At 44.4% G+C, this 26,378-nt stretch overlaps 1 protein-coding gene and 1 long non-coding RNA gene across 2 annotated transcripts in view; one reads left to right on the top strand and one right to left on the bottom strand.

Annotated features, from left to right (window-relative positions):
- BANK1 (B cell scaffold protein with ankyrin repeats 1) overlaps window positions 1-26,378 on the top strand; it is a 360,719-nt gene that overhangs the window by 228,280 nt on the left and 106,061 nt on the right. The window lies entirely within an intron of this gene.
- Window positions 19,086-22,934, bottom strand: LOC149870946 (uncharacterized). The gene is made up of 3 exons (XR_016440158.1): window positions 22,458-22,934; window positions 21,695-21,855; window positions 19,086-19,385 (listed from the first exon to the last, which is right to left on the bottom strand). It is a non-coding gene; the product is annotated as an uncharacterized LOC149870946 (long non-coding RNA).

Genomic DNA, 26,378 nt, shown 5'->3' on the forward strand with positions numbered 1-26,378 from the left:
AGAAAGAAACCTATCGCTATTTAAAGTTTCAAGAGCAAGAGTTGAAGGAAACATTCTAGACAAGCTTCATGTTGTCTTCTGTTTATATTAATAATGGAGCAGGTTGGCAATCTATGGTTGCAATAGGTCTTATAGTCACAAAAAAACAGGGCATTGAACAGCAGCCAGGGGAATAGAAAAAATTTACATCCTCAAGTATCCCAACGGTGACTTGGTTGTACTAACTTGTAACGGTTAGTATTGTATAACAACATTCTGCTTTTAAGATTTAGTTAATACAGTGCTGCATCTCTAACTTTAATTTTGATACAGTACTGTAGCTTGTAACTGTTGGTATTGTATACTTGTCTCTTTTAAACTTTAATACTGTACTATATCTCTACTGATGTTTAATACAGTAGCTTGTAATTATTGTTATTTGGTAGCAAATTCTCTTTTAAGTTTTACTGTATCTAATACATGTAATCTTAAGTGCATTATGTGCCAGCATATATCAAATGGTTTTTCAGTGGGGACTTTCCAAAGAAGTTTGGAAAACTAAGGATATGCTGTAGAATGTGAGCTTTGCTTACCAACAAAATATTATATTTGCTCACCTCAGTCACTGTAAGATGAGTGGGATAGCCAATTTCCCACCAGTGTGCAACTCCTTTAATAGAGCTCCTTCTATTACTGAGATCAGAATAATCAAACATTCTTTTTAAAAAACAGGAATGAATCCTAGGGCTTGAAGATCTAGGCTAGGTACACATGTTAAACTTAAAGCGCTTTAAGCATGCAGAAAGCACTTTACAGCTGTAACAGAACAGATATTCATGACATATAAACCCCGTTAAAATGGTGGATCCTGCTCCAAGTTAACCCTGGATGGATGTGTAGTAACTTTAAGTGCTTTCTGTTAGAGCACTTTATTAAATATCTGTGCCAGATCCTGTCAGGGGTTAACTTAGAGCACAAATCACTGCCATCCCAGGTGGTATTGCAAAGGGCTGCACTCTAACCTCAGGCAGCTTGCTTACTCCACCCAAGCACTGGACAAGCCCCCCCCAACCCTAACCCTAACCCCAACCCCCCCCCCCAGCTGTCACTGGCCCAAATCAATTTTAAACTCTGATCCTGGCCTCACATGCAGCCTTGTGTGGGGGTGGGGTGGGGGAAGGAGGGTTTCTGTCCCCAAGGCTGCCCTGGTCCTGCAGGGTGCTGCAGCCTGGCTGGGGGGATGGGGTATGCAGGGGAAGGAGTCTGGGGTCTCTCTTCTGGTAGCCACCCCAACCAGGCAGTGGTGCCCTGCTGCTTGGCTGGGGGTGGTGTGGGGGCACTGCAGGGAAAGGGCTCTATGTCCCATGTGGCATGCTGCTACCTGGCTAGACAAAGCCTTAGCTGGGAAGATCTAGTTGGGGCTGATCCTGCTTTGAGCAGGAAGTTGGACTAGATGACCTCCTGAGGTCCCTTCCAACCCTAATTTTCTATGATTCTATACGTGGCTGGGGCTGCTGTGGAGGAAGGGATGTGGGGTCCATGCCCCTGCAGCAGCCCCAGACTGGACCTCACCATACTACAGCTGCTGGTTGCAGCTGTCAAGAGGTTGGGGGGGTGTGGAAAGGGAGCCCCCATACACACAGCCCCAGCCCCCCTGAGATCCCAGCCAGCAAGTTATGGGGGGACCCTCATGGTGTGGGGCTCCATTCCCCCTCCCCCCTGCCACTGCTGACAGTCACCAGGTCATAGTGAGGTGGGACGAGGGAGAGGGGCCGCTTTGGCAGATTTCTGGAGAGGCATGCAGGAGCACCACCCCTCCCCCGGGTCCGTGTAGGCAGGCTGAAAGCTCCCTGCAGAGAACAGCAAACATCTGTTCAGTTGGCTCCCACTCTAACTTATTGTACTTTGAGTAAACCTCCATAAGTTAGAGTGCTTCCACCAGGGCAGGGGGGATTGCACATCTATACCTAGCTGTAGAGTTTAGTGCAAACTAGAATGCCCAGTTTTCAGACACTTGCACTGGTGCCATTCACTGGATTTTAGTGCAAAAAGCCAGGTACTGGCTATGACCTCATTACACACCTTCTGCACTGGACCTGTTCTTGATTTATATCAGAGTAAGAGAACTGAGAACTGGGCTCAAATGTAAGCATGAGAAAACCACCTTTTTTTTTTCCAATTAAGTGCTAGAACTTAGTGGCTAAGTACAGATGGTCAAAAAGCCCAAGGCTGAATTGATCCAGTCTCTGCCAGTTAGTCTAAACTGCATAGATTGAACCAATAAGCAAATGAACAGACATTCACTTTTGATTCCAGAAACACAGTCACATGCCTGGAGTGGCCCAGCTCAGAAGCCAGCAGCACTAGAGCATGCCTCCCTTCTCAGCTGGAGCAGACAGTTTGGGCCAAAGCTAGCTGACCCACCCTGCCAGAGGGGGCTTGCTGGGGAGGTTCAAAGCATCCTGGGATGCTGGGGGACTGTGAGTTAACTAAAATCTGGAGGAGATCTAGGGTGGCCATCATAGAGAACATTCCAGTTTTCTGCTACTCTGTCCTCCATCTTTTATTGCTACAAAACTGGATGCTTTTATGTCCTCTATTTTTCTTTTCAGGAGAAAAATAGAGGACATAAAGTGTCTGGTTTCATAGCAATAGAGGACAGAGGACAACCCGGACTGTCCTTTATGATGGCCACCCTAGATCTGGGAGAGAAGTTCAATAAACAGATTTAACCTAAAGCAGTTAAGTCTATGCTACCTCCATCTGGGTTTATCTTAAACCAGTTTCAGCCATTTTGAAAGCAGCTTATGTGCACTGAACCTCTGTTATGTTACAGGCTTGAATTAGTTTCCAATCACTTGTCCCAGTTTATATATAATTCTTGTCCCTAGCCAATGAGCCTTGAACACAGTTTTTCCAGGGGACTTCTGAAGTAAAAATTAAAACTTTAGCAAAGCTAGTAGTACCGGTACTAAGCCATAGGGTAACATCACCCTTCTTGTAGTTTGAATCTTCCACTACACTGCCAGGGAACCTGAAATGAATTCTAGGCAGGCATTGTGGATATATAGGAAAATAGTTTGTTATATTTGTTATAGATTGTCCCATGCCTCAGTGGTAAAATATAAGAGGAATTTTCTGAAAAGTGGGCAATATGAAGTATTTAATTTAGTGATGTATTTTGTGATTAGACTTAATTAATCATTGGTAAAATATTGTAGTGAAAGAGTAATCAGCATGGACAGAAAGTATACAGTGATTTTCTTTTCCCAAATGTTCAAAATAATAATAAGAAGCTTATTATATCTGTCAATTTAAGGACCAAGAATATGGAGATGAGTCCATATATAATAAGGATGGCAATTCTCCATGATATAGTAGTTCAAGGAAATCATGTCGGGCCTTTACAGAAGGAAGTTGTAAATGAAGTCAGTGTCCAGTGACCAGGACATAATCTTTTTTAGACTCATCCTTTTTTAACCCATGACTCATCTATGCAGCCAAGAAGTAGTTCAGTGATTTACTAGTACCCCAGGTGTTGCATGTTTTTTTTGTAGTGGCAAAGATGGAAGTATTATTTCTATACCTTTGACTATAGTAGTACCTAAGGGCTATAGCCCCTTCATGTAAAATACTGCACAAATGCAAGAGTTTCCGCTCAAAGAGCATCAGTCCAGGGCAGAGTGGAAGGAGTGTGGGGCCCCAGCTGGCAGGGCCTCTATGGAGCTGGGCCAGCTCTGCTCCACTCCCTGCTGGTGCAACCCAGTTCCATAGAGCCTATGCCAGCCCAGGCCCCATGCTTCTGCCACCCTGCCCTGGGCCCACACCAACCCCGGCCCCAGAACACCAGCTCCGGCCCTGCGCTTCTGCCCAGCTGTCACTGCGCTCCCACCCACCCAGCTGCTTGCTGCCACACCCCCCAGCTGCCACTGCCATTTCCCTGCTTTCCTGCCTGCCACTGCTGCTTCTCCCTACTCCCCTGACTACCCAGTCCATGGGCCGTATTCCACCCCCTGCATCTATGTGTCTGTATGTGTGTGCCTGTTTGTGTCTCTGCCAGCGTGCGTGCGTGTGTGTGTGTGTGCGCGTGCGCGCGCCTGTCTGTCCCCTGCCCATCCGGTCACAGCAGGTACGTGGCATCATGCAGCTCTTGAGGCAGCAGGATGCAGGGTCCAGCCTGCAGCCGCAGTGCCTCTGCCCCATGCACAGATCTAGAGGGCACATTCCCCCTGGACCTTCACTGGTGTGCTCACAGCGGCAGGAACTGCCCCCCCCCCAACCGCACTTCCCAGAGGAATCCCTCCTGCAGCTCCGTCCTGCACTCCGCCCTGGCTGTGCACCACCTGCCTCCGTTCCTGCCCCTGCCCCACTCCCAGAAGGGGTAAACTTGTTAAAAAAAGATGGTACTATATCTAACTTGTACTGCACTAGGCCTATTTCAAGTTAAAATAATCTGGAGATGTTAATTTAAAAATAGTCATAACTGGCCCACCTGTGACCCAGCGTAGTGGGGCCCTGTGGGGAAATAAGCGGAAGTATGCCTCAGTAACGTATGGATGCATTAGCAGTATGTGCATTCTAGTTCAGGCAAAAAGAGGGCAGATCATTTAATTCAGCACGACACTGATCTGGTGTTAAGGGCTAAGAAACTTCAAGCCATTTAAGGAGCCAATTAAATTAACTTCTCTGCACCTCACCACTCCTCCTAAGGGAGAGGGTGCCACCCTTTCCAGAGGATACCCCAGAGCTGTGCAGCTATGCAGTCGTCTTTGAAACAGACTCAACCTAAAAGCTGAGTTCAGCTCTGTATTTGGTTTGTATTTTTAGTGATATAGCTGCACGAAACAAAACTATGCATGCCTAACAGCAGTGCTAGGAACTAGGGGCCAAAGTCTGCTTCCATGAATATTGGCATAAATCCAAATTAACCTCACTGAACAAGAGTTACTCTTAATTTTATGCCAGTATTACTGAGAACAGAATGTGCCTGTATAGCTTTACCACATAAAACTTGTTGGCTCAGGCTCAGCCTCCTAATTAAAAGGAAAAAAAGAAACATACATGCAACCCTCTCCACCCCAAAACACAACTCTTCCCCCACCCCACCCTCCATATATATGCACACACAAATACCACAGAGAACAACAGGGGTAGGTCTAATGTGATCTGTCATCATTTAAATATTAGGCTAGAAATAGACTTTGCCAAATGAAGAGGATCAGCTGTGCTGCAACGTGTTATAGCACAGCTGATCCATTTCACTAGGTGAAACATATGTTGCCCTTTGTCCCACCCCGATGTGATCTTCCCACTTGCCCCACTCAGCCAGACCTGTGCCCCAGTGATCATTGGGGAAAGGTCTTACTGAGTGTGGAAATTGAGGCTCTTCCCCACCCAGCCAGACTAAGGGCATGGGTCTGACTAGGCAGGGAAAGTAGGGTTATTCCCTGCTCAGCCAGACCTGCTTCTCCACAGTTGGGGGGGCAAGTTTGGCTGATTGGGGAACTCAACTTCCCCACCAAGATTCCCCAGTGTGTCTCTCTTTAAGTGGGGGAAATAGGCAGGTGCTCTAGGACTTCTTGTACCCTTCTGCCATAGAGGTAATAGACATCTGCCACAATAAAGTGGCAGAATCTTTGTTGCATTACTGATTTTTTTCTTTCATAAGATACCACAAAGGGTATCAACATCTATTTGTTCTGCATTTGTGCCACTATAAAAATGTTTATGGCAACACAAATGAGAAATTAGACAACACCTATTTCCACCCTTACAGTCATATTCCTTTACTAAGTTTTCTATTTAAAGAATTTGACAGAGCACCACCACAGTTGTATATGCTTAATTTTTCTTTGTGTTTAATTCAACAGAAGTGGCTACTTAAAATCCTTCACTGTTTTAATTTGCTTCCTATGCTAAGATTATATACGACTTTTCTTTCTCTTTGCCTGTATACCAGTTAAAAAAACTAGAAGATGATGCTTCTGAAGTTAGCATTTGTCTAATCTCACTAACTACCCCCCACAAAAAAAACCCACAAAAAAACCCCAAACAAATAAAGCACCATCACCCCCAAAAAATCCCTGCACTTTAATGCAAAATTCCACGTACAGAAGTATCTTTCCTTTTAAAGACTGGTAGTTACGTAGAACCATTATTATTGTTATCGCCATGCAACTATTTCTTTTTATCTGCTATTTTATATAGGATTAACTATTCTCTTTCCATTAGAAAAGCTTATTTCAACTAGAACTACTGTCATCTTAACTCTCTTCTGCTATTTGCTCTATTGTATCTGCTAATTTATGTTTACTGTTCCGCATGCTCAGTTTTTACCTATTTTCACTGATAAATTCCCTGATTTTCTTTTTAAGTTATTCAGTTTTTACTGATTCACACCTGTTTTTCAGTTCAAATACGTGTTACCCACTGTAAGTGGGGAATTCCCATTCCCCACTCATGCCAGTTAACAGATATTTGAAATGAAAAACGAGTGGTGCTGGTAAGCCAAAATTGCCACTGTGCTGGTTACCTGAGGCACAGGTTTCCAGCTGGATGTTAGAGGGGGTGGGGGGTAGTGACGGCAGCTGCATGCAGAGCGGGGGGCAGGGGGCTGGTGGTGGCCACACGGGGACCGGGGGAGGGTGACTGAAGCTGCCTGGGGGTGCAGGCCTCCTGGATTTGTCCCCAGGTGGGGTGGGTCAGGCCTCTGGAATCACTCCCTGGGGCAGGTGGGTCCAAGCTGCATTCTGGCAGCTCCAGCTTTGACCCTGCCCTGGGTGCTGGGAGCCCCACTGGGGGGGGGGGAAGACAGGAGAGCCTTGCCCTACTCCCTGCAGCAGGTGCTGTACCCAGCCACTCTGCATGGGCCCATGGGGCTGGAAATACTGCCTGGGGGCATGGGGCTCCTGGATCCGACCCTGGGTGGGGCAGGAAGTGCCAGGGTTGGGTACCCCCCTCCACATCTGACTGTGTGGCACTCCCCTCAAAATGCCAGGGCACCCCAGCAGCAGGTGGCTGCAGCAGGGGGGAGGGGCACAAATGCAGCCAGGGAAGAAAGGCAGGGTGTGGTACCATGTGCTTCCTGCTGCTGATCTGGGGGCATGCACCCCCTGGAAGAACCCAGCACAGGCCCCCCCAGCCCGCAGCCCTCCCAGGGGGCATGTAGCAGCAAGTGCCATGCCCCCCTGCCCCACACCCACTGACAGCTCCTCCCCACATTGCTCCCTGCTGCAGCCCCAGGAGCAGCTAACAGGTTGTGCTGAACACCTCCCCCTGCCCCTTCCGTAGTCCCAGTTTTACTCCCTCTGTGTCTCACTGCCGGATCCCCCCCCCCCCAATTTAAACTGATGTTTTCCCTTTTATTCCTTTTATCCTCATTTTTATCCCATTTTTAGGTTTTGAAGATAAACCCAAAAAAATTCCTGGAATTTATTTTTTTTAAACAATAAAATGCGGAGCACTATTTATCCTGAAGTTTGTCAGACATCAGTAAACTCATTTGACGTTTTAATCCTATATTTTTTAGTCTTGCTAAAGATATCTACACATACACACATGTATGTATATACACGTATATGTACATACATATCTATATGTGTGTATGTATATATACATACACGTGTGTGTGTGTATGTATGTATGTACATACACGCACACACAAGTACTCGTTCTTTGAACACTATTCAGTGTACATAAGGTGATGACATGAAAATAATTAAATACAGCTAAAAATGACTTACACTGTCAGTTTGTTATAAGCACCATGCTTTTCTATTTTATAGAGCATGGGTTTTTTGATCTTATGTCAAGTCTTGGATTTGTATTTATATGGGGAAAATAAAAAACAGACCATCTTGTAAGTGTCAGACTATATATTAACAAGACAGCATTGTTCAAAATATACAGCATTTTATTCAGAGATGATGATAACATAACACAGGGGCCGACACATGCTGTCCATCACCAAATACATATGTAGAAACATATGCTACTGCACTACAGTCTTTCCTCCACAGTTTCCTTTAGCAAGAATACATGGAAATGTGTGTTATTTAGTGAACTTGCAATACTGTGCTTTCCAACAGCTCAAGAAACATAAGCTTTCTTTTGTGCTGAACAAAGCAGGTGTGGAGCTGACTTGAATTTTGGAAGGAATGAGGTGAGCCTGGACTTAAAGCTTTGTCTGACAGTTATCTGGTTCAGCTTCAAAGTAAAGGAGTAGGCTTGAACTCATGTTCTTGTATAGTAAGTAGTTGATGATTTCTGCTCTATAGGTGTCTGTCCAAGATCCTAAACCTCCTCCCTCCCAATTTTGCCTTACTGTAAGACACTGTAACAAGAGTTTCACTTACCCCTGTGAGTCCTTTTGAGTACACAGCAAGGGTCTCCAGCTTATAGTGCAATTTCTTGGGTGTGGCTGGTCTGATACCTTCAGTTCAGTCTTTCTGCAAGCTGGATAGCTTCCCTCCTCCCAAGATTTATAAGCCCTTATTCTACCACCATGAAAGGTAGGGCGCTCCACCCCCGCAACACCCTAAGATCCTGTTTTTAGGAATCCCATCCATGGATCATTCCACAGAACACTGATTAATCATTTTGCCCTGGCCATCAGAAACCTGGGACAGTATGAGAGATAAAAGGCTTTTCTCAAAACCACAAGGCTTCAACCCAGGGTCTTTGCCAGCTTTCTTACTGTAGCATACAGTATGTCACACAAAGTTCTGGTTCCTTGAACCACTTCCATAACTTCTGTTCCTCAGCACAGATGTCTGCTATCATGCCTTAGTCTCAACCATCTAGAATTATCTTCTGCCTTCAGATCCTCCACTCGCTCATCTAAGCTTGCTGTTCTGAAACTTCACACTGGTATGACCTTTCCATTTAACCACCTATTATACCCGGTATAAATGGACAATGCCATACATGCTGTTGCACTAGCATAGGAGCTCTTTTTTTGATGATTCTCCCACTACCATTAATGTCTTGAGGGGCCGTCTTGCACTGACCGTGAAGCTCAAAACAATCTCGGTAGTAGGGCTGCGTGAAGCTTTGCTCCCTGTTTTGATTCAGCAGAGATTCAGCCCAATTCGGTGGCCAAATCTCCAAATCCAAATTAAATCAAGACTCTTTAATCTCTCTGAATCAATTCAGAGAGATTTGGAAAGATTTGGCAATTTGGACATAGACACAGCTTCAAATGTTTTTTCTACATACCTCTAGGTAGCAGGCAGCTCATGAATGTTGCAGGGCGCATGGAGCATCCTACAGGAGTGTGGGGGCGCTCCCCAGTGCGCTCAGCAACAGACTCAGAAGTGGACCAGAAGCACTTCTGGTCCACCAGGGCCCCCCTCCCCCACCACAGTCCCCCAACTGGTGCGTCCTGAGTCTGGGGGGGGGGGCAGGGTCCCCAGGGTCCCCCTGTGGTCTATCGCTGAGTTGGGGGGCCCTGTACGCTCCCCAGTGGACTCAGAAATTAACCGAAAGTATTTCCAGTCCTGTTCCCAGTTTGCCACTGAACACATGGAAGCTGCACCCCCATGCCCGCATTTCTGTGGGATGCCCCATCCACCCCAGCATTGCAGTGTTCACAAGCACACTGGTACCTAGAGGTATGTAGAAAAAACTTTTAAAGCTGTGTCTATGTCAGAATCTCTGATTCTCTGAATCAGCATTGAATCTTCAGATTTGGATTTGGCCGAATCAAATCAGGAACAGTGATCCGAATCAACGAATCGAATAACTGTCCCTGATTCAGGCCGAATCCAAATCAAATAGAGCCCACTTCGCACACCCCTACTCAGTAGTTAGCAACCAATGGCTGATCCAGTTTACAGTACCTAGAAATGCCTGTCCCTTCATGCATGAGATGAAGGTTGTAGTTTCACTGACATTTGGGAATTAGCAAAGGATGATATTGTAGCCTCCCCTCTTAGGCCATGGACCGACAAAGAGGTTAATCCATAGAAAGTCAAGATGTCCTGATTGAAAAAAGTTATGAACATGAGATGCAACCCCTAACAGCTGCTGAGCCTTGTTCCAACACGGAGAAATTGACTCCTAGATAAACTGAGGTGGAGATTCTCACACTTTCAACTGTCTGCCTTTGGATGAAGAGTCTGTTCATTTATCACACTTGCAAATGCACAGCTTGCTTATTTGTGTGCAGCTGCTAAGTGGCTATTTAATAGCATTTTATGCCTTAAGCTTTGCCTCTCAGTTTACATGTCTGTATCCTTCACTGTGGATGGGTCCTCTTCTCCCAATCCATTGAAATAATGTTTCTGATAAAGGACACAGTGAATTACACAGCTGAAATGTAGAAGGAAACTTCTACAAGGAGACCAAAGAAAAAAGACTGGGACTGTGAAGAATGTAACTATAAATCAATGATATCTTTGCTGTCTTTCTCTAAAAACCACATTTCTGGGCACAGCAGTAGGCATTTTGTTCTAAGAACTGCCACAAGAAACTGGAAGAAGCACACATTGTGCTTACTCATAAGGACTTTCAATTTCTTCTTTTTTCTCTTTGTTTTCCTTAATAGAAAAGGAAGTAAGTCATTCAGACTGAAAATACATGTTTTCTCCTTGGAAACTGGAAAACATAATAAGAATTTGACACTATTATTCTGCTGTATCACGGTGATCAATAAAAAAAATGTTAATATAACAAACCAGACAAAAATGCACTGCAGTAAATCTAGCTCAAGCACTCTGCTACAATGCCTACCCACAAGTTGAAGCAGCATTATGCCTTGCTTTCACCATTGTGAAATGGTAAAGTAGCTCAGTAAGTAGGGTCTGTTGTCTTCAGATCAGTCCAAGAACTCCCTTTTCATGATAATAGGATGTCTAGACAAGTCATTCAAATTACTCTATAAGTGAAAATACAGACCTCCACTCAGAATATGCCAAACTGCTTCATTACATTAACCTTATTCATTGTGATCAGCATGATAACCTCATTGGTACCTTGTTAATATTATTTTAGAACCCACTGTAAAATAGTCCATATTCTCCCTTCTCATATTTGTATGCTGCTGTCACTGATTAGAATGGGTTCATGAACAATGGTACAGAATTGTGGCTCATGGACTTCTAATATTAATGAATAATTTGGTTTGTTGCTATCAATAAACATGATGCCCTCCTGGCATTTTAAAGACAGTAACAACAAATTATATGGCTTTCAGCATAAGATGCTACAATGAAAGATAGAAGAGAAACTAGAAACATCTGGAAAGCACATAATAAGAACTGTAATAAAAGTGCAAAGTATGCACCCTGAAAGTAAAATTGGAACTCTTCTCTGTTGCTCCAAACCCAGCCATCCTATACTTCAGGCTTTTATCCAGTACTTATTTTGTCTTTCATGCGTCTCTACCCTTTGGAATTTTTTTATCTAAGGCTATATTGTGACATCCTCCCATACCGTGAGTAGTGCCTTATTTAGAGGTGCACCAATACATTGGTCTTACAATACCAATACATACATCAAATCAGGACTGTTATAAAGAAAATTTACTATATTGGAAGTCAGCCATATCAGGCTGCTAATTTGGCAACACAGAGTACAGGCAGTGAGGGGCACCGCACGGCAGCATAGAGAGCTGCCCCCAGCTGGTAAGTCTGGTGTGGTGGAAGGGGAGGGGTAAAGGAAGGAGTGTGGGGGTGTAGATCAAGGCCCCCATGGTGAGGGAGGTGTGGGGCTGGGGCAGGGCAGGGCAGGGCAGGCATGGGACAGAGCCACAGCTCATTTGGGGGGCATAGGGAAGTGGGGGGACTGCTCCTGCCACTGAACGCCACTCAGCCAGGAGCCACTGGTCCAATGGCTCATCCGGCATTTGCCTGCTCATGTGGCAACTCCCACCACTGTTCCTGCCACTCGTCCAGGAGGGCACAGAAAGGGTGTGTGCCCCTGGATAGGGGCAGGGCAGGTGGGACTGGGGCCAGGGCCATGACTAACTCTTTCCAGCAGGATGGGGCTGCTGGGAACGGGGCTATGGCGGGGGGCTACAGCCACAAATCCACTGTAGCCCCTTCCTAGTGCAGCCCCACTCCACCAGGAAGAGCTTGCTGCAGCCCCAGCCCCAACTCACCCTGCACAGATCCAGGGGCACCCCTCCCCCTCCGTGCCCTCCTGGACAAGTGGTGGGAGCAGTGGTGGGAGCTGCTGCACAAGCAGGCAAGTGCCAGACGAGCTGCTAGACCACCAGCTCCCAACCAAATGGCACACAGCAGTAGAAGCCATGCCCCATACTCCAGATGAGCTGTGACACCATTCCATGCCCACCCTGCCCCGGCTGGGCAGCATTTGCCCCAACCCCACACCTCCCTCACTGCAGGGGTCCTTGATCTGCCCTCCCCACATACCCTCTCTCTCTCTCTCCTCCTCCTCCCTTTCTATGACACCAGATTTACCAGCTGAAGGCAGCTCTCCACACTGCCAGGCTGGGTATCATAAATCAAATCGATAACAGCCAATATGCCTCCTTAAAAATCAGCCGTAGGTACTGGCCACAAAACTCTCGATGGGTGCACCCCTAGCTTTACTCCACTAGTCCCACTGTGATCAGTAGGATTCCTATTAGATTACAGTGCCACTAAACGTGAAAAAGGATATCTCAGTCTTGGTCATCACACAGTGAATATATATGTATCAGTGAATCCTGTGCTAGTAGAATCATAGAATCAATGAGTCGGGAGGGACCTAGACAGATCATTGAGTCTGACCCCCTGCCATGGGCAGGAATGAGCACTGGGGGTGGGACGGGTCATAAGACCCCAGCCAGGCACATGCTGGAAGTTTTCCCATTGACCTTATTTCACCCTCTAGTGTTATGGTTTTGGGAAAAGTTAAGAATTAACAAGATAAGTTTTCCCATTGATTTGTGTAGGGTCCGGAATTCAATCTAGATCTCCATCACTGCTATTTTTATTTTCAGTCTTACTGTATACAGATACAAGAAAATGATATCTGACTTAGCTGGGGAAAAAGATAAAAATCTGAACAAATGAGTAAGTCTGTGCTGGCCTCCATTTCTGCAACTGCTCTTTAAGGTAAACTGGCAGAATGCAGAGAATCAAGATTCTGTTCTTTCCACCCACATTTGACAAAGGTCAGTGAATGTAGAAAAAAAAAATCAAAGCAAATACAGTACACCTTTGTGCTGTATTTGTGCAATTCATTGCTTCAGGAGGCCATTTAGGAACAGACTCTGTGTAGATTTTTTAGAAGTAATACATCATTTTATAACCACTAACAACTGCTGAAGGCTGAGACAATGATTTAGTGCTAAGCAGATCTCATGGTTTAGGATAATAATTGCTTGCTCACACCAGTCAGGAAGAAGACTTTTCTGCTTAACATCATTTACTTATGCTTGATTAAACCAGGTATATAAGAATTGTGAAAAATAATCAAGGCTTCTATCTGCACATGTTGTTAAAAAAACGGGAAGGGTGGTCTGAAAAAAATACTAGGGGCATTATAGTACAGTCTAATTACGGTAGATATAAATTTTGCTACAAAAGGCAAAGCAAGTTAATGCACAAAATTAGCAGCAAAAATGATGTTCAGTAACTTGCTATTGATACAGCTCTGGACCTTCCTGTAGCAAAATGCAGTTGAAAGTGTAAAAATTCCATTTTTTTCACTTCCAACCGTTTTATCAATATTTCCAAGCTATATAATACACAATCGCATTAGATATGATAAAATTCCATTTTAAACAATGTGAATTCTCTCTGTAATTTAGGCCCAAATCCTACTTTTTTCTAGATGTAAACAAGTAAGAAACATTTTTGCCACATCCATGAATTTCAGGTCCCATTTCTATCTGTGCAACTAGACTAAATCTTTTGAGCATACTCAGAAGGGATCTGCTGTATCTACATATATTCTACAGTGATTCTATTTCATCTGAATATGCATAAAACTGCATGAATGTCCCCAAAATTGGAGCTGGAAAAACTCAAGCAAAATGGATGTTTGATGCAAGAATAGAATGGCCTTCCACCTTTATATAGCCTAATGGCCCAGGAATTAAAGACCTCGGTACACAGTCTTCCCATTGCCCTGAGAGGGTTTTAAGTTGTATCTTCTGCCCAACGAAGTCGTGTAATCATCTACCCATTGACAAGGCAGGGCCAAGAGCACTCTATCCTTCCTGTTTAAGCTGCCTGCCACTGCTAGGTGCTGTCCTGGGAATGACACTAGAACCTGGGCTACGCACAGCCCCTGGGCAGACCAGCTGGAGTGGATAGGAGCTCCCCGTCACCTGCTTCCCTGTGGCAAGCAGCGGAGTGAGGGAATGGGAATGGAGGGAGAAGGGGAGGGGAAGAGAAATGCATTTGAGCACAGAGGGATAAAAAGCGGGGAAATGTTTGCCACCTTTGGGCACATCTACACAATACATTTACTACAGAGCATTAGGACAGAGTAAATGAATTAACTCCCCTTCAGGATAGTACTTGTAAATACAAGTACTATGCATGTGCAGATGCTGATAGGGCTGGCTGGAGCATGAGTGTGATTCAGTTTGCGGGGCTGCCTACTGGCTAGCCCCATTATGGAGCACCCTTATACCCCAGCCAGCCCCTCCACAGCACACTGAGCCAGGTCGGAACATCCCTGGGCTGGTGGGCTGACCCCGCCCAGGCCTCCTGTCAGTTGGGGTTGCTCTGACCTGGCTCAACATGTCATGGTCCCAGGCTCACATGCAAATGTGGCACCCAAGAGTGATAACTCCAGCACGATAAGCGCTGGAGTGTATTGCTGTACATTAATTTCACAAATAGACACACACTTTGGGACTTAAATCCCTGGCTTCTGCTCCAGCGGCATGGTTGGAAAGGGGCAGTTAGGCTGCACTAGTGCACATCCTTTCAATCTGTCCCTGAACTTACATACATACATCTGTGTCAAATCTTTTTGAATGTGGAGCTTGGTTGCCTTCTCCATTGTCTTTTAGATCTGTATCGATATGAAACCTACAGGAGATAACAAGGAAGTTCTTGTACCTGACACTAGGCTAGCAACACTGGGTCATTTAGCTTTGACCACCCATTTAAATGGAATACACTTAGATAAAGAGCTAGCTGCTACCAAGGGGAAATCATTTTTTAAGCTGATCTACAGCCATTTTTAGAAATGGCAAGTTATGTTGATGTGTCCCCTACATCCTCTCCATACTTTGCAAAAGTTCACTTTCAAGTTGGTAATTTTTCACAAGACTCTTTTCTTTCTTAAACTCCCTTTGGGAATCACCACGTGCATTTTAGAATATTTTGCAATTGTTACACTATATTTAAAATATAATTCAAAACAGGAGAATTGTATGTTAACTATATTTTGGAGTTGAAGTAATGATGAACTAGCTGGTGAAGTAATGATGAACAATTCAGGCAGACAAGATGTTCTCAAATGTATGAATCTTTACAAAAGAGTCATACATTTTACTTTTCTTGACTGCAGGCGTGAATTTATGCTAATGAAGCTTTAAGAAGGAAGTTGGGGTAGTAGCAGGATTACAAAAAGAAACAGCAATAGCACAGGCCTTGACTCAAAACCTCTGGAAGTATTTCTATTGATTTCAGAGAGCTTGAGTTCATAACTTCAAGTTCTAGATATTTGTCTTTTGTCTCAAAAACATTACCGTTATTGTCCCATAGCTGCTGAACTGTTACTTAGCCCAGAAATGACCACTTGTCAGAGTATCTATTGAAACATGGTTTTCTTCAACATAAAATCTAGTAAAAAAATATCAAAACATTTATATCTGCTCACTTGTGAACTATATTTCTCAGAAGCTCGTTCCCTTTAATTTTCTTGCTTCAAAGTCTATCACAGGAGTGACTGCTCCTCCTACTGCTTTCTAATGCTTCTCTTAACACTTTGTAACCAGACCATTTCTAAGCTGGACCTCATGCAAGGATCAGACTGCCTGCTCCAAGATCTCTGCTTCTTAGAAGGGCAGGGCAGCCTATTACAATGATCTTTTAGGTAGGGATTTAAAGGCCCTAGATATGTTGTATTTTTCTAGTATGACTTACAGTTGTAATATCTATTTGCATGCAGCCAGAGATGCAGTCTTGATGTCTAATATTAAAAAAAACAACCTTTAATTGAGTTGTTAGTTAGCCAAGTCTGGCTCTTGGATGCAACCAAAGGTTCTGTCCAGAGTTCAGGGGTAACTTGCAGAATGATTGGAAAAGCAAAATAACAGTTGAGGTTTCTTTAAGTTCCCATCTAGAGAGTCATTCCATCTCACAGCTCTGCTGTTCAAGTATGCATATTATATGCATTAATTAATGTCATCAATCCTACCATATAATCATCTACTTTCTAGTCCCTTAGTTTTTACCTCCTTGATTAGTGGAGCTCAAGTATAAAATATATTTCACTTATAATAGGAATAACAAAACATATTGTTTCTTCAGTCTCCTAGGTCTTTCTGAGCTTTACAATTCTATCCTTAAAATGTCAGGAGTTAGATGTGTGGGTTGTGGTGGGCTAATAGGGGGTGCTCCTGTGCTGAGCCACCCACCTCACTGCAGTCGACCACCTCCCAGGCTCCAAGTGCCTCCCTGGGGGTGCCTCATGTCCGGCCGACCCCCTTCCTGGAACACACCCGCTAACCTGGGAGTACAGTTGTCACCACCCAGGGACGAGCTTGATCCTGGCACTGGGCCCCCTGGGAAACACAGGCCTAGTAGCCCGCAAGGGTACTCAACTCACTTCAAGAACATGGGGGTGCTTCCCTCAGTCAGAAGCACAAGCAGTGGTCTCCCTTAGTCAACCAAACCAAGGGGACCCCAAGGCATAATCTAGACTCACTCCTAATAAGTCTCCCATGCTAGGTACAAAGAAGAACTTTATTGGTTACACAGAGTACAGTTGGAATAGGGTACAAAGTTGAGTAACATCAGAGAAATCCCATAGAGCAAACAGGGTGGCTGGGGTAGCCTTAGATCACACATCTGAGTTACTGCAAGCTATATATCTAGTTAGATCTCAGGTAGCTTACTTACAAGTATCATCCAGAGGCAGGTGGAGAGTCCCTCTGGAGGCAGGCAGTTCGTTGATCATGAGTTTTGAGAGAGAGAGCAAGTTTCAGATGGTCCAGCTCTTCTCTCTCTCTCTGAGTTTTCATCATGGCTGCTGACCCTCCTCCTTGGCAGTCCTTAACTTATATAGCCCTTATGATCTCATTTACCTGGTCCAATGGAGGCCAGCACCTGTTGGCTGCCAGCCAACCAATTTGAAATGCATCACTTGTTGCTCGGCAGACTGGCAGAGTCTCTAGCCCCCTCCCAATCAGGTTGGCATTGCTTAACAATAGGAAGTGTAAGCCCCTCACCCAGGTATGTGTTGCCAGTCACATAGGCAGAAGGAGCAGGTTTCCCCCCTCCCTCAGGAATGTATCCAACTCAGGTTACCACTCAGGCTTACCTAAAGAGCCCATATTAACCAACGTTGTCACAGAGCAGAGTTTTTGGGGAGAGACAGAGGTGGCATTCTGCCACATGGGTAACATTTCTGAGTAAAATCTATGGTTTTTTCCAAGTTTCTAGTGCAAAAGCAGCCCTTTCACAAAAAAAGTAACAAGGAAAATTTAATTGATTCAAAACTTTTTATGAAGTGAATGGCCATGAATGACTGTAAATGAAAAATGTTTGGGTTTTTTACAAGGCATTTTCTGCAGTGCAGCATAGCATCCATTACAGAAAAGCCATCCTTTCTGTCGGTGCATTAGGGCAAAAATTGTCTTCCTAGGAATTCTAAGGAATTCTTTTCTCCAGGCTAGAGAGGTCCCATGGTTTCCAAAACGGTACAGCTGAACTGCACTTGAGAGGAACAGGATTCTTTTTTGCTTTGTTTTAGGTAAAAGGAAATGTGTATAGGGCCATGAGCCCAGCTCCACTGGGACTCCTTGTTTGGCAGCACATGGTGAGTGCTACCAGACTTGGACAAACAAAGGAAAGAGGAGACAGAGCCAGAAAACTTGCATCTACTTTGATCCTCCCTTCCTTTTACGCAGAAGTATTAGATGATTAGTGTAATTTTTTAAAGTAGAGCCAGACTTATTTCTTGCTAGAGGAGCCAAAAAGATTTTATATGTTTATGCTCTTAAAGCATCTAACATGAATAAAGCATTTATAAAAGATATGTAGAGTTTGCATAAGTCCTCTGCAGTAAGAAGTATAAAGGCCATTAGTCAATGAATTACTCAGTGGTGTCTCAGTGGTTGTATCACTTTCTAATTCTTGGCACTACATTTAAAGAATAGACAAAACACTAGTGTAATTCAACCAGCAATGGAATATAAAATATTAACAGCAAATAATTGCTCAGGGTTTTGTGCACTGCAGACTTGACCAGTTTTCCATGTGTGAAAGCTGGATATATTGAACTAAACTTCATACTCTGTCCATTTCTGTTCTAGACCACTCTGTCTGTGGGATCCTTAGCTAATGTCTGATCTAAAATGCAATGCAGTTAGTTGAAGTGTCTCCAGGACCTTTTGAGTCAGGCCCTGATAGGTTGTATACATTAATCTGTCATTTTTTTGGTTAATTAGGAATGAACTGACAACTAAGCAAAACTGCTGGTCGTTTCGTAAGGGATTACAGGTCACCCTGGCCTCTTACTATTATGTTTGAGATTTGTGAGACTATTTCAGCCAATTCTGCAGAAGCTTGTTTCAGGAGAATCCCTGGATGCCTGGTGACCCAGTTATCTTCTTCCAAGCTCTGCTGCTGGAGGAACTAGAGCTGCTATTCACTTACATCAATGCAACACCTCCAGCAGCTGGGGGAGGGGGGGTGAATGGGAGATGGGGAAGGGCAATTAGGAAAGCAGCCCCTTTTCCATTCTCTGCTAGAATGGAAATATCAGTATTAAAAGCAACAGAGTTCTGCTTTTCTATCATCTTCGCATCATCTTTCCCCACCTCATCCTGTTTACTAAAACATACTTGATTTTACTCCTCTGTATTTCCCCATCCCTGCTTGAATATGCTCAGATATATCCCTCAGTGTTCTAAAATAGCCTGGTGTGGCTATCAGTAGTAAAGATATGTTTTTGAAATAGTTTTGACTGGCCACAACTTTCCCAGCATATCTACTATATAAGCTTGCACATACTGTAAGGCTGTCCAGTGAAACATGAATATCAAAGGCTTGCCTGTCACAGGAATTGTGTCAGTCTATACACTTTATTAGATTTTTACAAAAAGGAATTCACATAGTAGCAGTTGAAGAAAAAAGAAAGCTGGCAAGGCATTCAGCAGTCCACTGAAAAACAATACAAGAGCTCTGTGGTGAGTAGTTCATATAATTTAGTCTTCACTTTTGAATCGTGACTCCTGCCTGCCAGGACATATGTATTTAATAGCTGGTCAGCTGTAACAAATGAATCAAATTTAAAGTTAGTAGCAGCAATAGCGGTATTGTCAAGTATCTTATTTTTACAGTCCAGGTTCTACAGACTCAGTTTATACTCTTTTAGGCCAGGAATTTTAGAAATTGTTCCTACCTTGGTAATTTTTTTTTGACAAAGGGGCTGATCCTTAGGTGGCATATATTATGGTTGTAGGATCACTGAAATCACTGGGCATCTGACAACAACACTTGCGTTAGGTACAGATATTCAAAGGGCCTGAAGAAAGTTCAACCTTCAGTGGGAAGGGGGAGGGAAGGGGACACACAGGCTGCCTACGTTGACCAAGTCCAGCAGGTTGGGGGTGCTTGAGCCCACCTCCCAGCATGACCTGCAGCCTCCCTGGGCTGCCAGAGATTGCTGAGCAGTGTCAAGTCAGTGATAGGTAGGCCTGTGTGAGTAGGCAGAGATTCGATCCGGCTTCAGATCTGGCCAATTCAGATGCCAGGGATCCGATCTGGAGATCCGGACCAGGTTTCTGCTTCAATCCGGCCAAAGCAGCTCTGAAGCTTTTGAGCCACCTCAGAGATCCGGCCATAGAGTATACTGGGGAAACAATGAAATATCTATAATTTTGTTGGTGTTTGTCTGATTTGGATGAAATGTGCAGGGGTTGTAGCCTCTGCTGAGAGCATGAAGCCATGAGCCCTGTGCCTTAACACACAGTGTCACCCATGTCACGAGTTTTTTTTGTCCGCAGCTTGAGATACAGCTCCCTCCCCAAACTCCTGCACTTATCTCCTTGAAACTTGGCAGGCTTTTTAGCCTAAGCAGGGGCCACCACCCCTGTAGTTTTCAGTCCACCGCACCTTAACACACACAGGGTCATCTATGTCACGAGTTTTGCCTGTCAGCAGCTTGAGGTGCAGTTCCCCACAAGCCCCTGCACTTTTCAATTTGAAACTTTGCAGGCTTTGTGGCCTCACCAGGTGTGTGGGAGCCCACTGAGAGACCCACATGGCTCTGTGAGCCAAGGAGCTGCACGGGCTGCAGATGCCTGTTATTGACACTGACTGCTGACATGGGAGGGGGGAAGGGGCACTTGGCTGTGTCTGGCTCCCTTTTGCTGTGCTGGCTCACGAGGCCATGAGTGTCTTTTGGTGGGCTCCCACACACCCACCCAAGGACTCCCATGCCCCCTGTGAGGCAGTGTAGTGCAAGAGAATCAAGCATGGCCAAATCCCCCTCCACACCATCAGTGTTAGTGACAGGAATCTGCAGTCTATGTGGCTCCCTGTGAGGTGGGGCTTAAGGGACCCACAAAGATGCCTGAGATTCCAGCAGACAGTGACCTCCCTTGATTCACAAGTGGACCTGGTACTGCAGTTTAATTCACAGGTCTAACCTAGATCATTTTAATCTAATACCACATCGATCCAGGTCCATCTTAGACTGGGATCTGCCCTTTTTAAACCAATCTATGTGTTCCAAACTTCAGGTCTGTTACTGGTAGAGACCAGTTTCCAGCCACCTAAACCAGAAGAAGTATAATGTCTGTAGTTGGCCCTGAAGATCTGCTCTGAGGGTGTTATCCTACATGCACATTACTGGGTTGGGGGGGGGGGGGGTTGGGACCCAGGGAGTGCATCTACACATGCACCATTATTACACAGTAACTTAGGTTACTACACAGTAATTGAATATGACTGCCCAATACGGGTGTGCATCTTAACGCACAGTAACAATGGCACTTTACACAAACTTAGGAGTAAATTTGCTACCTGCATGATTCAGGTAGCAAATTTACTCCTGAGTAGTTACTACATAGTAAGGCATGTGTAGATGCCTTATTGTGTAGTTTGTGTGGACTGACTTAGGAGTAACTCACTGTGCAGTAAATGCACATGTAGACGCACCCAGCGCTGACATTACTAAATCCTATTGTGAGAGGAGAAAAAAAAGTGTTACAAGAATCACTCTATACCCTATTGCGATATAACAGAGTCCAGGAACAAAGTAAAAGTATGGAATATTGTACTAAGTAGTACTAGATCCCCTTTTGCTGACTTGGCTCTTCTGCTCATTGGTGTTGTATTATTGACAGGGATAACTGCAAAACTAGTAGGGGCGTGGGCACAGGAGAAACCAGTGCCCTAACATATCATATCTCAGATTCATTAGCATGTTTGATTTCAATGCAGATATATCTACCAAACACAACATTTGGCCCACTGCCCTCAACCATAAGCTGACTAAAATTCTGCCAGATTCTGACTATGCAGGAAAAAAAAGATGGCAAAACTAATTGCTACAGAAAATTAATATTAAATACCAGTACTGTGCTATAGTGGGCTGTGTGGTGATGTCCAATGTTTTATTTTTCTCTCTCCTTTTATTTTGTTCAGTAGCTTCCTTTCTTTTCCATTGTATTTTACTCTTTCTCTTTTCTCTCTCAGCTGCTGCTATTCTTCTCCAGGTCAGAAAAGTTGCTTCCTGGAAGACAGTGTTGAAGACCTTCTTTAACACAAAAATCTAAACTATGCTAGTAACAGGGGTCTCTAAAAAGGGTGTCCAGCAGGTTTTTAGAGAACCATATTTGCTAAACATTTTTGCATAGTATCTTGTCTGACGGAAGTTATACAGAACAGTATTTGAAATATAGTTGTATTTATTTTTACTGAATTAGGCTTGGATGCTAATACTTCTATCACAGTTTTAGATTTCAGCTATGTTGGAAAATTGCTTCCAACATGGTTATAAGTTATATGGCCATTCTAATCTAGAAATCCTATGTGTAATGAGAGCCCATTACAGTGTTGTTGTCTTCAAATGACACAGGACAGTTTCAATAGGATGTGTAAATTGGAAGTTCGTGTAGCAAACCCCCTTAGTGTCAAACACAATCACACAGCCAACAAGGGGTTTACTCACTTTATATAGATTGTCCTAGAGATTAGTCACAGGCCAACGGAAAGGCACAAATACAGGTAAATAGGCATTCAGTGTATAACAACATACACTAAGAGGGCAAGTAAACAGGTAGTGGTCAGTACTGCTGGGGTACATATATTCAGCACACACAGCCCCCTGCCCACCCCTGGAGGTGTCCCCAAGAACCAGCCTTTAGGCCAAAGTTGCTCTCTGCAGGTCTCTAGGTTAGGCATCATGTGCAGTCGATCTGTCATTCATCTGTGTTGTGAAGAGGCTTCCCTCTCCTCCAGTCTTCCCCAGCCAACATACCACAGGCAAGTAGCCAGCCTGGGTTCTCCCTTTGCTTCCTCTTCCTGCTCCCCACAAGAGCTCTGAGATTTGCCAGGAACAGAAACCTGCAGGGTGTCTCATCCCTTCCTCTTCCTGATTCCCAGTGCCTCTGGGATTTGTAGTCCATGGTCACAGTCAGCAGGACTCTACAGGGTTGCTCCCCCTCTGTTACACATTCATATCACATTTTCAGTGCACACAATGCATACACTACATTAGTATTTCAAAACGAGGAAACACAGGGGAATTTTAGCAAATATTTGCTTTACAAACATGAACTAGCTGTAGCTTCATCATCCGAGTTGTCCTATATCCACACAAAACAAACCCATTCAACTTTCCCCTTCATTCTCACAGAGTGTAATGAGCTTGGCCCATTGGGCTGTCCAGTTCTCATTTGTACATACATACAGTAACTCTCAGAGGAGAGGGATACAGCCTGAATGTAAGAAAGTCACATGCTTGTTTTGTTTCTAAGGGAATCCAAATCCTTGGAGCTCCTAAACTCTATGGCTGTAGCCATGTAAACAGAACTGCACCAGCAGAGGGTCCTCCTCCAAAGTCTATTAAAAGGTACAACACAATGGAGCACAATAAACGTACTTTTCAAGATACTATGTGACAAAAGCACAGTCAAGATAAATGGCACACTAGATTCAGTCTTCACAATGTCACCAGCAGTTCTTTTGTATGAGTTCATAAGCCCAGATTTTAAAGGATAAAAAGAAAATTCAAATTTAGTGACCTTCTGAAGACTGCAGCAGAAAAGCACTTACAGATGTTAGCTTGCATATGTGGAAATGTGGATTCCAAAATACAGTGAAGGCAATCACACAGCAGAGCATGCAGTTACTGAAATATAAGGCTATATGGAACCAAGTGAAAGAGAGAGATCAAGCCTTGGGACATATGAATACTGCCTTGGACCAGAGGCAATGCGTAGCAGGTGCACGCGGGTGCACATGCACCCCCTGTGCATGGTGATGCACCCCCTGCAAAAAGGCGCTGCCGACAGTGTTGGTGGCGCCTGCAGGTGGTCGCCGCTCACCACTCCACCATCTGCAGGTGGTCCATAATTACCCCTGGCTGCTGCTGCCACTGCTGGCGGTGCCTGTGGGTGGCCACCAACCCGTGGTCAGCACTCGCCACCCCCTGCCACCAACGGTGCTGGTGGCGTCTGCAGGAGCTCCCCACTCACCGCCGCTGGGCACCCGCTGCCACCAGCGCAGCCGTGCCCCCCCAACCACCAGGAGCACACACCATTCATGCTTTGGACCATGCTAGGGAGCACCACCATTGAAAAACATCCTGCCCACTTGCGCCCTTTCTGCAAATACTGAAAGCCAAAAAATGTAATATAGCCTGTGTTAGAGTGGTGTTGGATGTGATCTGGATTTGTGCCAAACATCAGATACATTACAGTTTACTGGCACTTGGCAGAGCTGGTGCAAATAAACACGGTGTATTTCCACAGTGGCACTCCATAACTATGGCAGAGGCAGTTTTTAGATATGTGTTTACATCCCTCATTAGTCCCAGATTAGAGGGCGCTTCCAGGAAAGAGGTTTGAGGTTTTGGGAAGGGGTAGGAAGGTGTGTAGCTGGAGACAAATGCAAAGAAGTTTAGTGTTACAGAATTCCTCAGTTCAAGAGTTAGTAACCAGAAGAAGCTCAAAAAGAAGATGATACTGAAGCCATGGGTCAACCTGGCAAGTCAGGTAGAATGGGTGTAGCTGCTACCAATGTGGAGCCCTCATGGTAGGAGAGGGTTGACTCCCTCAAGGCTTCAGCTGGGGCCAGGATTTAAAATGACATGATCCCATGTGGTGATAATAATGTGGAGTTATATTCAGAGATGGGTAAAACATACTCAAGAGGTTTTAGTTTGGTTGTTTGTTTTATAAAAAAAAAGCACCAAAGTAACATATAGACCAATGTAAAGGTGCCAGCTTGTTATAAAAAAAAGGCTTGAGGCCAATTTACCCTGAAAACAATCTATCTCAACAGCAAAAAAGGATGAATGCTTAGAGTAGCTTGTCCCTAACTCTGCTTTCCTTGATTATTTTTTTGAAAGGGTAAATTATAAAGTATGTGCCAAAACAGTAAGATTAGTTCATTCGTGAGTATGTATACTGATCTGATCTGTGCTTAAATGTTTAAGATGTCTCCGACATCTGAAGTATATCAGAAAATGTGAAAGACAGAGACATAAGTGGCTGTGCTTACAGGCCTCAACTCTTGTGCATGCAGAAATTGGTACACACCATGTTTGATTTTTTTGTGCATGTAAATACTAGAATTTACAGCCTAGATTCCTCTCTGGAGCTTTAACCATATGGCAAAAATCTCATCAAAGCCACTGTAACATTCTTTTCTGATTCTAAGCTGCCCATCTGGTGACAGCTATAGGCTATTTGGGTGCAATGAAGACCCAGCTTGCACTTTCTGCCAGCTGCACAGAGTTGATTGGCATAACAGCCATTATAACAACACCATCCCACTAACGCATGGTGGTCAAGCTAGGTGAGCAAGATGGGCATGTGCCCCAGGTGCCAAGTTAGGAGGGGCAGCAGAATCACCCCGACCCCTGCAGAGTCTGAGCCCCAGCAGCATGCCTGTGTTGGGAACTCCAGAACAGTCCCCAGCTGCTATTGCTTTAGAAGCAACAGCTGGGATGGCCAGAGCACACAGCAGAGGCAGCAGCATCTCAGCCTGAGACTGTTTCGGAGTTCCTGACATAAGTAGGACTGCTGCCCTCTCCCACTCTTGGAATCTACATTCCTCACCCACCCCCCTGCCCTCTCCCCCAGTGTTTGTCCCAGCCACCAACTCTGATTTTTCCTACACTGACGAATCCTTCTACATCAATGAAAGATGCCCATAACAGACTAGACCAAATCTAGGCAATTTTTTATCAGTAATGTAAGATGTCCCTTACATATGGAAGTATATTTATATTTTGCACCTATGCTATGGCACTTTACATGTATGATGTGACATTTGTATGCACTAGCGAACATAAGAAGTTGTATCTGTGACCTGCACACACAGAAATATGACATTTGATAAAATAATCCAAAATCTGACTTGCTTATGTTACTTGCTTGCAATCTATCATAAGAGAACTGCCCTCTCAAAACAGCTGGCTTCTATAGCATGTTCCAAGGGAATGGTGAGCTCTCTCTTATTCTATTTCAGTCTTAAAGAAACTTACCAAATATCTTAGTATCTTCTGAAGAAGACCAAGGTCGTACTCCAGATCTGTTGTGCTATAAGTAAGAGAGAACTCAGGCATATGACATCCAAACTATGAGTATCTAATGAAAGATGCTTTTTTCTCTGATTCATTGACTTTACTTAATCAAATACTAAAAGGTGCTTCTTCCTTTGTCATATCTTTTAAGACACTCATCTAGCTTCATTCTTGATTTAATGGCAGCTGCCTTCCTGCCATCTGTAGGATAAAACATTAGCAATATTTCCAAGTTCAACCTTCTGCTGAGAACTGGATATGATAGTCAAGTCCAAAACATTGCAAATTCACTGCTGGGTTTTTCGGAAAGTAGCATTCATATACTTTAATGAGCTTCTTGAGGCAGAAATCCATGCTGTCTTTATACGTTTAATATAGTGCTGAGGAAATGTAAGCGCTCAACAAATTGCTTATTATAATAAATAAAATGGCTCAAATTCCTTATGCTTTCAGCATGTTTCATCACTATCAACTGTTCTAAACAAGTGTTCATTGGTTTTCTC

This window comes from Crocodylus siamensis, chromosome 2, assembly GCF_052110815.1.
Source record: "Crocodylus siamensis isolate JL-2025a chromosome 2, ASM5211081v1, whole genome shotgun sequence".
Classification (NCBI taxonomy): Eukaryota; Metazoa; Chordata; order Crocodylia; family Crocodylidae; genus Crocodylus; species Crocodylus siamensis.